The 11,623-nt window shown below is 38.8% G+C and overlaps 1 long non-coding RNA gene across 1 annotated transcript; it reads right to left on the bottom strand.

Moving 5' to 3' along the window:
• Positions 1–969: 969 nt before the first annotated feature.
• LOC136666519 (uncharacterized) lies at positions 970–7,604 on the bottom strand. Its single transcript, XR_010795377.1, has 5 exons — positions 7,509–7,604; positions 6,163–6,267; positions 2,074–2,380; positions 1,404–1,435; positions 970–1,163 (listed from the first exon to the last, which is right to left on the bottom strand). It is a non-coding gene; the product is annotated as an uncharacterized lncRNA (long non-coding RNA).
• Between the last annotated feature and the right edge of the window lie 4,019 nt (positions 7,605–11,623).

Below are 11,623 nucleotides of genomic sequence, written 5' to 3'. Positions count from 1 at the left end.
TTTCTTAGCCTTATTTTAACTAAGACTATAAAATAATTAATACTTATATTAACCCAAAATTTCATATTTTTGAAAAAATATAAGTATAATATTATATATACTATTGTATAAAGAATGATAATGATCATACTATTAAGTAGAATTTAATGTTTTTCCATTTTTTTTTTTTTATTTTAATATGAAAAAAATTTTTTTTTTGATGAATCATCAGTACCTCTGAGATGAGCTGGAGTAGCATTTGTAATCCAGAGCTGGTTGTCCATCATCAATATTTGACCTCACTAATGCCAGTCATATGCTCATGTTCTAACATTTAGTGTAAACTCTTCATAGAGGAGTAGAATCTCTTACTGCAGCAAAGTGAAGCACTCTCCCTCTAAATACTATCCATTTCAGAAGAAATATGGGATGATTGGATGCACACAAACTTTTGTCAAGAGAGAACGCTGCAGATGAGATAGAGAAAGAGGCAATTTAAGACTAAGAATCTTAACCATGTGATGTAATCATGCTCAAGAATAAATTGAGCATCAAGGAAGTATCTGTCCTTTGAGGAAAAGGGTAGATTGAGGTTCATCATTGGTATCATTTAACCATATAACTGTTTACAAATATCTACTCAATGAGAGATTGTAACGTGCATAATATCATCATACTTTTCTAGGAATCTGGAAAAAATGTAGATATGCGTGTGAAGGTCTGAAAAATAAGTACATATTAAACCACAAACCTCAAGGCTTGACTCAAGACAAGACATAAGTGTTTAAGCTAGATTCTAGTTCACTCTAGTTTCATAAAAACTATTCTGGCATCAAGTATATGATATACATTGTATTAATAGTTTGTCCATATTTCATGCATTAGCCTTTAGACTAGAGTTTGAAATTCTGATTTTAGATTCTGATTACACAGCTGGGAATGTCACAGTCACACAGGTCCAGGGTCCTGAGTTTGTTCTGTTTTCCCTGTGTCTGTGTGAGTTCCCTCTAGGTGCTCTGCTTTCCTCCCGCACATGTTGGTAGTACATATTGGGAGTTGGGTTGCATATGCAAAATGTGACTGTGTGTGCAGGTGTGAGTGTTGTATGACTGCAGGGTTCTGTGTCAAGGTGTGTCCCTTCTTGTGCTCAATTTTTCCAGGTTGGCTCCATGCTCACAGCAACCCTGAACAAGATAAAACATGTATGGAAAATGAATTAACGATCTTATATCAGGAAGAAACACAGTATACTACAGTTACCACCAAAAACGTCGTGGATCTTATTATTCTCAAACAGAGTGACAGGTTTTCAAGCTTACCCCCATCATTAATCAGCTTATGTCTATACACGGATGTTTAAGAACTCTAAATCCCAGCGTCATTAGAGTGAATGCAGTTCATTTAATTGTGGGAGTATCACTCACATGCTCATGCTCTTAGTGTCCATTGGAGGTCACTGTTGATTCAAGCATTTTGCCAGAAGTCACGTGTCATGACATTAAGAACTGCACAAATGTGTACTTTACAAAGTCTGCTAAGGTAAAATGCATACAATCCTGAAGTTCCAAAATAACGTGTTAGTACAGGGTTAAAAAGAATGGGATGGTTATTTTACCTCCATCAGTTTCTCAAACAGTAAGTCATAGAAGAGCTTTATTTTTAAATCTGAAAGCAAAGCTATGCTCAATTTATGAGGAATAATTCAATTAAAATAAAGTAATAGTTTTAATAATTATAATTTTAAAAGTGGCCATCCTATTATTAGCTATATCTAACAGATCGCTGATACATACAGAACTGAAGGCAATTTACCTCTGCATGTATTTAATAGCAGTTTTATCAATAAAGATGACACTAGTGTAATTAAAAAAGCCTTAATTCATCCTGAAGCTTGTGAATAGAAACATTTTTTTTTGCAGTGAGAGAAACAAATTACAAACATACATTTCAATATCAGTGAACTACATATAATTTCAATCATATTTATTGTTCATTATTATCATAAGCATTACTCTTGGTCCACTACTCAAAGACTTTTATGTCCACTCATTTTTATGACTGTAATTATAACCTGGGGAACAAGATGACTCTTACTGTTTGTGTTGCTACCTCACAGCTCCAGGTTGTTGGGGTCCCATGTTTCATCCCCACCTCAGGTCTCTCTCTATGAGGAGTTTGGTGTGTTCATCCAGTGTCAGCAAGGGTTTCTTCCAGGTGCTTTGGTTTCCTCCCAAAGTCCAAAAACACATGTTGGCAGATGGACTGGCTATGCAAATTTTCCAACAGCTCTGAAAATGTGACTGGGTGAATGTTTTATGTCCTGCTATGGACCAGTGCCCTGTCGAAGTTGTTTCCCTGCCTTGGGTCCAGTGATTCTAGGTAGGCTCCAGACCCACTGCAACTATGAACAAAATGAAGTGGTTACAGAGGTTGAAAGAATGAATGAATAATATCACATGTATTTGTGTTTATTTCTAAAACAGTACATTTTATTTTTAATAAGTAAAGCAGTGTGCAGGGGTGACAAAACAAAAACAACAACAAAAACAAACTCAGCTCCCAATCTGAGGAAGCTATTAACTGAGTTAGCTGAACAGCCATTTGATTGGCTTGTTGTTTTTCGTCACGTTAATGAACAATCACAACAGCTGTTTATAAAAACACCCGTCTTATTGTGAATGCTTGTTAACTGGCTGATTTTTCTCAAAACTTTCAGAACAAGATCTTTATACTGTCAAGTGAATATTAACTTCAGCTAACTACTTCAGTAATTTTTAGAAAACAACTCGTTACTCTTGAGTAGCTGATCTACCTCATACTTAAGTATATTATCAGAAGAATTATTTCAGTCATGCTCCTGGGAGCAAATAGCATGTGAACAGAATATTGTGTAGCTCTCTTACTAGATTGCCATGAATAGGTGTTTATTCTTCCACTTGGAGTATATGACGCACTCAGAATACACCTATTACAAATGATGTGTGATTATCGTTATCACAGTTATTGTTATTGTAAAGGAGCTACCTTGCTGAAAATGTACCCCATATGTACTCTGCTAGGAAAAAAAGAAAAGAAAAAAAAGAAAAAAAATGGGCCTGGTGCTGGTTAAGCAGGTCACCCAGTATGGTCATGTTCTCTGACCAGGAAATTAATGTCTAAATAAAAGCATCGATAGCAATTTTGAACTGGCAACACTTAAGAAGAAGAAGAATTGGCAACAGAAGAATTGGCAACACTTAAAAGGGGTTTATCTTTAATGTGCACCCTTTTTGTGCACAGGTCCTCAAGTGCTAAGTGTCTAAAGTCAAATAAAATTTATTTGTATAACGCTTTTTACAACTAATGTTGCCACAAACAGCTTCACAGAATTCTGGTGAAACAAAGTTTTGACATGAAATGTAAAAATGTAAAGTATGTAAAAATCCCCAGGTGAGCAAGACAAGGGCGACAGTGACAACGAAAAACTTCCTCAGCTGAGGAAGAAACCTTGGGAGGAACCAAGGCTCACAGAGGGTGACCCATCCTCCTCTGGTCAATCTATTGGTAATAATACAGCCATCCCAGTGTTTTGCTTTAAAATGTGAAATTGTGTCCACGATTTTAATCAAAAACATTTTTATAAATATACTTCACCTTTTGCTAACTCTCCAGTCTGTTTGCACACTGAAAACCAGTTTAATGTGTTTACAAAGCCCCAGTGTTTGTAAATGTGTAAAAAATGTGTCTCAGTCCGGTATACTATGCTATACTAGACTGACACAGCATCTTGAGATAGATGGCGTAGAGACCTCTAAATGTTAAAAAGCGTGTACCAAGATGAAGATATTCCTCTATTCCTACCCCATAAGTGGATAATACTGGTGTAAGGTTGCATAACGTGGAACACACTATAAATTAGGAAGACCGTTAAGTGAATGAAAGAAAACAGACTGAAAGTGCTACAAAACTAAACAGACTGAGTTAATATTAGTTTCTGTGGTATCAAACAGCAAATAAAAGCTTAGAGACAAGTTAAACTTCAACCATGTACAAACCAGATTCCAAAAAAGTTGGGACACTAAACAAATTGTGAATAAAAACTGAATGCAAAGATGTGGAGGTGCCAACATCTAATATTTTATTCAGAATAGAACACAAATCACAGATCAAAAGTTTAAACTGAGAGATTGTATCATTTTAAGGGAAAAATATGTTGTTTCAAAATTTCATGGCATCAGCAAATCCCCAAAAAGTTGGGACAAGGCTATTTTTTTACCACTGTCCCCCCTTCTTACAACACTCAGACGTCTGGGGACAGAGGAGACCAGTTTCTCAAGTTTAGAAATAGGAATGCTCTCCCATTCATGTCTAATACAGGCCTCTAACTGTTCAATCGTCTTGGGCCTTCTATGTCGCACCTTCCTCTTTATGATGCGCCAAATGTTCTCTATAGGTGAAAGATCTGGACTGCAGGCTGGCCATTTCAGTACCCGGATCCTTCTCCTACGTAGCCATGATGTTGTGATTGCTGCAGAATGTGGTCTGGCATTATCTTGTTGAAAAATGCAGGGTCTTCCCTGAAAGAGATGACGTCTAGATGGGAGCATATGTTGTTCTAGAACCTGAACATAGTTCTCTGCATTAATGGTGCCTTTCCAGACATGCAAGCTGCCCATGCCACAAGCACTCATGCAACCCCATACCATCAGTGATGCAGGCTTCTGAACAGAGCATTGATAACAACTCAGGTTATCCTTGTCATCCGGACCAGAGAGGACATGGCGTCCCACTGTTCCATAAAGAACTTCAAATCGTGACTCATCTGACCACAGAACAGTCTTCCATTTCACCACACTCCATTTTAAAAGACCCCTGGCCCATTGCAAACGTCTGAGCTCGTGTTTAGCTTGCTTAGAAATGGTTTCCTCTTTGCACTGTAGAGTTTCAGCTGGCAACGGCGGATGGCACAGTGGATTGTGTTCACTGACAATGCTTTCTGGAAGTATTCCTGAGCCCATTCTGTTATTTCCTTGACAGTGGCATTCCTGTTTGAGGTGCAGTGACATTTAAAGACTCGGAGATCACGAGCATCCAGTAGAGTTTTACGGCGTTGACCCTTACGCACAGCAATTGTTCCAGATTCTCTGAATCTTTTGATGATGTCATGCAAGGTTGATGATGATAACTTAAAAGTCTTTGCTATTTTACGCTGGGTAACACCATTCTGGTATTGCTGTACTATATTTCTGCACAACAATGGTGGAATTGGTGATCCTCTCACCATCTTGGCTTCAGAGAGACACTGAGAAGCTCTTTATACCCAATCATGATGTAATTGACCTAATTAGTGTTAATTGGTCTTCCAGCTGTTCATTCTATGCTCAATTTCCTTTTTCCAGCCACTTATTGCTACTTGTCCCAACTTTTTGGGGATTTGTTGACACTGAAATTTTGAATCAACATATTTTTTCTTTAAAATGTTATATCTACTCAGATTAAACTTTTGATCTGTCATCTATGTTCTATTACGAATAAAATATTGACATTTGCCATCTCCACATCATTGCATTCAGTTTTTATTCACAATTTGTTTAGTGTCCCAAATTTTTGGAATCCGGTTTGTACAAACAGTCATTTTCTTTCTCTAACATACCATTTCACCTTAAAAAAATCATGGAGCTTCTGAATGCAAACAAACCAGAGAGAACAGCATTTCCACAGAATCGTTGACGTTGCCTTGAGTTTGAGTGGAGGTTGTGATCCAGAAGTAACCATCCATTATCTACACCAGACATCATGAAAGTTCTTGTGGCTAAGTGACATCAAATCTATTCAATATCGATGGTTCAATATATACTCTAATGCCTTCCCAGAAAAGACTGTATATTCTTGACATCTAATACTCTTAATTTCAACAGAAATATATAACCCATATCTTGATAACCTGATTTATAAATTAAGATTGGCCATTTCTACACTGTGTGGGGCCAACTGAGGTGACAGAATTGAAGAAACATTGCTGTTGGCACTGTGAAATAGTGAAGTCTATAGGCTTAGTAGACTTAACATTGTTGACATTACTGCCACTACCCTGTGAGTTACTCACTTTTCTTTGAACACCTGGTTTAAAAGTACATGAGATATGAGCAGGACTTCGAAACCTTGACGTAGTATGCATTTCTTTTTTGTATTCAGTGCGTTTACCAAAGAGGTTCCTCTGGAGACTCTGCCACTGCTTCCTCAAACGTATGTTCTTGAGAGATGCTGTTAATTAAGTGATTTTCAAATGCCAATCACAGGGACAACCACCTGTTGCGATTTGAGACAAAACCAAAAACAAACCCAGAAGGTTCATGAGCCTCTAATCTGCAACACAATGCTAATAGCAGACACAAAGCAGGTGTGTGCTTAATTAAAAAAAAATAAAAAATACAATACAGTACATGGCTTCTGCTAAAATATCCTATTGGAAGGCAGGTAGTGTGGAGGATACACATGTATATGAATTTTAAAAACATTTGAGTTTACTCCTGTATACTTACCAGATGTAAAAAAATAATTAAATAAAATAGGTTTAAAATCGGTGCATTCAGCCCCATTTATAATCTGGGTTTACTTTCGTTAAAATGTCTTAGACTGCTCTTGCATTCCCCCCCACCCCTGTTCATTCAGTTCCATGTACAAATACTCAAGAGCCACTATTAGACTGAAGAAATTCTATGTACCATATTCCCTTAAAATTACAGCTTCAAAATGATTGTGATGCTTTACTGTCCTGTAATAGGGAGAACAGAGCCTCTGTCAGTGCTACTCAGGGCCCAGCACTACAGAAATGGCACTATGTAACATTTGGAAGAGGGTAGAGTACCTCCCCTCCACATTGATTTTAGTACAGAGCTGCATAAATTAATTACACTAGGGGGAGCCCCAGGAGCATGCATAACGAGAAAGAGTTTTACCTAGTGTTCCTTTAAACCTGCCCCTAAACTCCTCTCTAACCCTAAACCACATCCTATGTTCCAAAAGTATAGAAGTGACAGGATCCTTTCATCTAACATTCTCCCAAAAGTATACTTTGTTCTACATAATAGAGAAGCTGTGGTTTTAGCACCATCAGTGGACAGGAGCTCACTTAAATGTACATATTTTTCAGATCTTGTTACAGCATGAAATGACAAACTGTCCCATGAATCCAGCATTGCAGGATTTATGGGACAGTTTGCCATTTTATTCAGTGGAATGTTAAAACATTACAGTAAACATCACTGTCACATAGGGGTTGGGTAGAGGGACAAGGAACAGAGATGGAGGTATGTGCAGGAAAATATTTAATAAAAGACAAGACAAAAGGATGCACATAAAAAATACAACTAAAACAAAAACTAGTGAAAACAATAGAACTAGAGAAATAAGACAAGCAAAACAATAGGCTACACAGGACTAAAACTAAACACATTGGACAAAGGAGCAAAACACTGGACAAGGGAGCTAAACACAGATTAAGGGCATAAACAATAAACACATGCTAAACATTAAACACACATGCTTACCAAGGACCTGAGGAAAATAAATGGAAAATAAACAGAACAATCACAGAAACCTTGCGACACCACTATAACCCATGACCAAAAGGGTGACAGTAGACAATGACCCACAGCTAGGGAACACAGACACAGGCTATAAATGAACACCTCAAACAAGAATCACCTGGGAACTAATCAAGACATGTGACACTAGAAACACAAGGAAAGGGTATCACATGACCAGGGAACAAGCAGGAACCAGGCACAAGACTGGGGGAACAGTCACATGACAAGGGGAGCACAATCAAAAAACAATACAAATCAGAACACAAAACCAGGCACATGTTACAATCACATCAGTGTAAACTTGTGTATCATACAGAATACCCACTTTTCCCATGTGTAAATACCATTTCATCAACAAGAGGAACAAATGTTTCAACAAGAGGAACAAATGTTATTTCCCGGTTTATGATGTCTATGACATTTAGATTTGTAGCCTCCCCTTATAAATTTGTATACACTCCTTGTAATGAGTGAATAATAGCAATGGTAACTGTTGAGCAGCTGAAGATTTGAATCAAGCAATAAGGGTCAAATATTCCTCTGGAAAAAACTGCAACAAGTATCCTCAGTTCCTATATGATTAAATAGTGTAATGAAAAGGAAAGGTAGTGTAAAAAAATAGTTAACTTGACTTTCCCTACTTTTTAGCGTGTTGTTGACTTCATGTACTAACTTTTTCTATTTATATAATGCAGTAAAAAGGGTCAGTGAAACCACTGGAATTTTGTAGTTCGGTCAGTTAAATAAAGGTTTGCAAGAATTAAAAAATGACAGATTCTTGGTTTTATTGCATTTTACCTAAAACATGTTTGAATTTGATCATGACCAACACTTGTGCTACAGTTATAACTCTTGTAATCCCAGGTTTTGAATATTCTACATTGTTTAAAAAAGTAATGAGAATTATTTTTCTGCATTATGTATTGACCGTCTTGTTCACTGACTTCCCACTTCATTTAATTTGTCATTACTGTGGTGGTCGGATAAATGCTGTCAATGTAGCCAGTGTCTTTGACTTTACCCCATTCTGCCCTTGATCATCTCTCTGCATTAACTGGCTTTACTTACCCATCTAAACATCCTCTGCGTATGTCAACTCCATGTGTGGGCTTAGAAAGACCCGCTGATGAAGGAGAGCCAATTACCTGTGTGATTGCGGACAGTTTTGTCCCGACATCAGCTCAGCAGAGCAGAGCAGAGGTCCTCTCTTCCCGTCAGACCAGAAAGCGGACCCTATTAGATGCTCATCACACACCTGGAGCGGGCCTCCACCAGCCAAGCTCATTACACAGCTCCACGTGTCAACTTCAGCTAAAATGCTAGTGCTGTGCTCCTCATTATACACATGGGACACTAGCGCCGTAGCTACGGCTAATAGGAGCCTAATTGTTCCAGCTTCTCAGCTAATGTTCTTACTGACAGAACGGTAACAAACATCTGCTGTGTGTTCACTGTTAGTATAAAAAAAAACAGTTTAGCATGCGTTGCTACAGTAAAAATGCCTGTGAGTTCCCATGGCACTTTCTTATTTTACTTTTCCTATCTGCCGAGTTTTCGCCTGTCACTTAGAGTATCTCCCTTCTCTCCAAGTGTGCTTTTACAGCAGTCTGAATACTATCTAAATCTAGAGTGCTGGACCCGGAGCCAAAACCAGGGTATGAGCTCTAGATGACAGAATAAGGAAGGAAAGGATGCACTGAAAATGGAACCAAACTTATAGGAGCCTCTATCTTGCTGCAAGGGAAAGCCAGGGAAGCCATCCAATTCTCCACAACAGAAGTAGTAGTTGTGTCAAACCCATCCACGAGGAAACTTTTTTATTGCTTGTAGGTTGCTCTGTAATGGTTCAGGAGACATAATGATGATTTTCCTAAAATTCCTTAGGTCAAATAGAATGAGACGAAAAGAAGACACGAGACATGAGAACGATAAAAGAAAATTGAGTTCATCAGGGAAATCTGAGCACAGTTTGAGACTTTACTGAGATCTCCACTAAAACCCAAGGGGAGACACATGTGATATTACTGGAGTCTTAAGGTCAGGAGACACATTTGAGCAGCAGGAGACGTAAGCCTGGCCCACACAACAGGAGAATTGGGCTGATTTTGAGGCTGATTTGCTCCTACCCAAAAGATTCTTCCCAGATTATTCTGTAGTGTGGGGAGTCCAGAATCCAATCTTTACTCATACCCAGTGTAGTCTGGGATCATTGTGAATCATAAATATAAAACATGTTCAGTGCTGCTTGTTTTTCGCTCCAAAATCTTCAAAGTTATTATTATTGTGAGGGAGCATTAGTGTAAAGGTGCCCTGACAATGTGCTGAAATATTGCTATTTTTAAAATAGCATCTAATATGACTTATAAAGACTCTCATTTTAAAAAAGCTGCCTTGTGAGACAGCAAGAACTCACATTTTCTCCCTTGCATTTAATCTTCCAGTACCAGCTTGTAATTGTAAGCATCTTTGGGTTCTTGAAAAGCGCTTTATAAATGTAACGTTTTATTATTAGGCTGTTTTCTGTTTCAGACACAGCTCTGGTGGGCGGCACAGTGGCGCAGCAGGTAGTGTCGCAGTCACACAGCTCCAAGGACCTGGAGGTTGTGGGTTCCATTCCTGCTTCGGGTGACTGCCTGTTAGGAGTTGGTGTGTTCTCCCTGTGTCTGTGTGGGTTTCCTCTGGGTGCTCTGGTTTCTTCCCACAGTCCAAAAACACACGTTGGTAGGTGGATTGGTGACTCAGAAGTGTCTGTAGGTGTGAATTTGTGAGTGTGTGTTGTCCTGTGAAGGACTGGCACCCCCTCCAGGTTGTATTCCCGGCTTGTGCCCAATGATTCCAGGTAGGCTCTGGACCCACCGCGACACTGAACTAGATAAGTGGTTACAGATAATGAATGAATGAAACACAGCTAGTGTGTGAAAAACTCCAATCTGTTAAGTTTTGAGGAGTAGAGCCGTTTGTGTGTGACTGGAGTGTGTGGTGTTTCATTCAGTGCGGATTGTGTAGTGTAGGACAGTAAAATCTGTGAAAAATATCGTTATTTGAGGGGTGTCCACCGTTTTCAACATCAAACCATATAGGAGCACTTTGTAGTTCTACAATTACAGACTTAAGTCCACTTGGACTATTTTAGAGCAGGTATAATTTGGGTCGTGGATCATTCTCAGAGCTGCAGTGACACTGCTGTTGTGGGGGTGTGTTTAAGTTACGAATGGTACGAATGGATTGGACACAGTAGTGCTGCTGGGGTTTTTAAACATCATATCCACTCGCTGTCCACAGTTAGACACACCTATCTCGTTCCACCTTATAGATGTAAATTTCTGATTGGTGGACTATTCTCAGTCCAGCAGTGACACTGCAGTGTTTAACAGCTCCAGCAGCACTGCTGTTTTTGATCCACTCGTACCCTCACAACACACAATAACATACCACCATGGTGTCATTGTCATTGCAGCACTGAGAATGATCCAGCAATCAAATCATACCAGCTCCGTGGTGGACTTGTGGGGGTCCTGACCATTGAAGAAAAGGGAGAATCTGGGCAAACTACATATGTAGAGCTACAAATATACTAAAGTCTGTAATTATAGAATTACAAAGTGCTCCTGTATGGTCAGTGGAGCTGAGAGAATGGACAGTGAGTGTAAAAACAAGAAGGTGGTAATAATGTTATGGTGTAGATCCCTGGATGTGAGAGAAATATAATTGTGGTCAGCCATGGCCTAATGGTCAAAGAAGCAGGCTTGGGACCAGAATGTCAGCAGCTTGATCCCAACAACACACAGGAATGTCTGTATCTGAAGTGCTCTTGAGCAAAGCACCTATCCCACAAAATGCCCTAGCGCCACAAGTGGCTGCCCCCTGCTATAGATCACTAGTGTGCGTGAGTGTGTACATTGCAACGTGTTGAATGCTGAGGTCAAAGTTTGTTGTACTCTTGTACGATGACAAAACTTCAAAATTCACATTTAAATTCAATACTTTTAAATTTATGCCTTACTTCAATGAGGATATGTACAAATCGTTTTCCACATACTGTGATTTTTATTTTTATTTTGAGTGGCGCAGCAGGT

This window comes from Hoplias malabaricus, chromosome 14 (assembly GCF_029633855.1).
Source record: "Hoplias malabaricus isolate fHopMal1 chromosome 14, fHopMal1.hap1, whole genome shotgun sequence".
NCBI lineage: Eukaryota > Metazoa > Chordata > Actinopteri > Characiformes > Erythrinidae > Hoplias > Hoplias malabaricus.
This window is presented reverse-complemented; position numbering and strand designations above follow the sequence as displayed.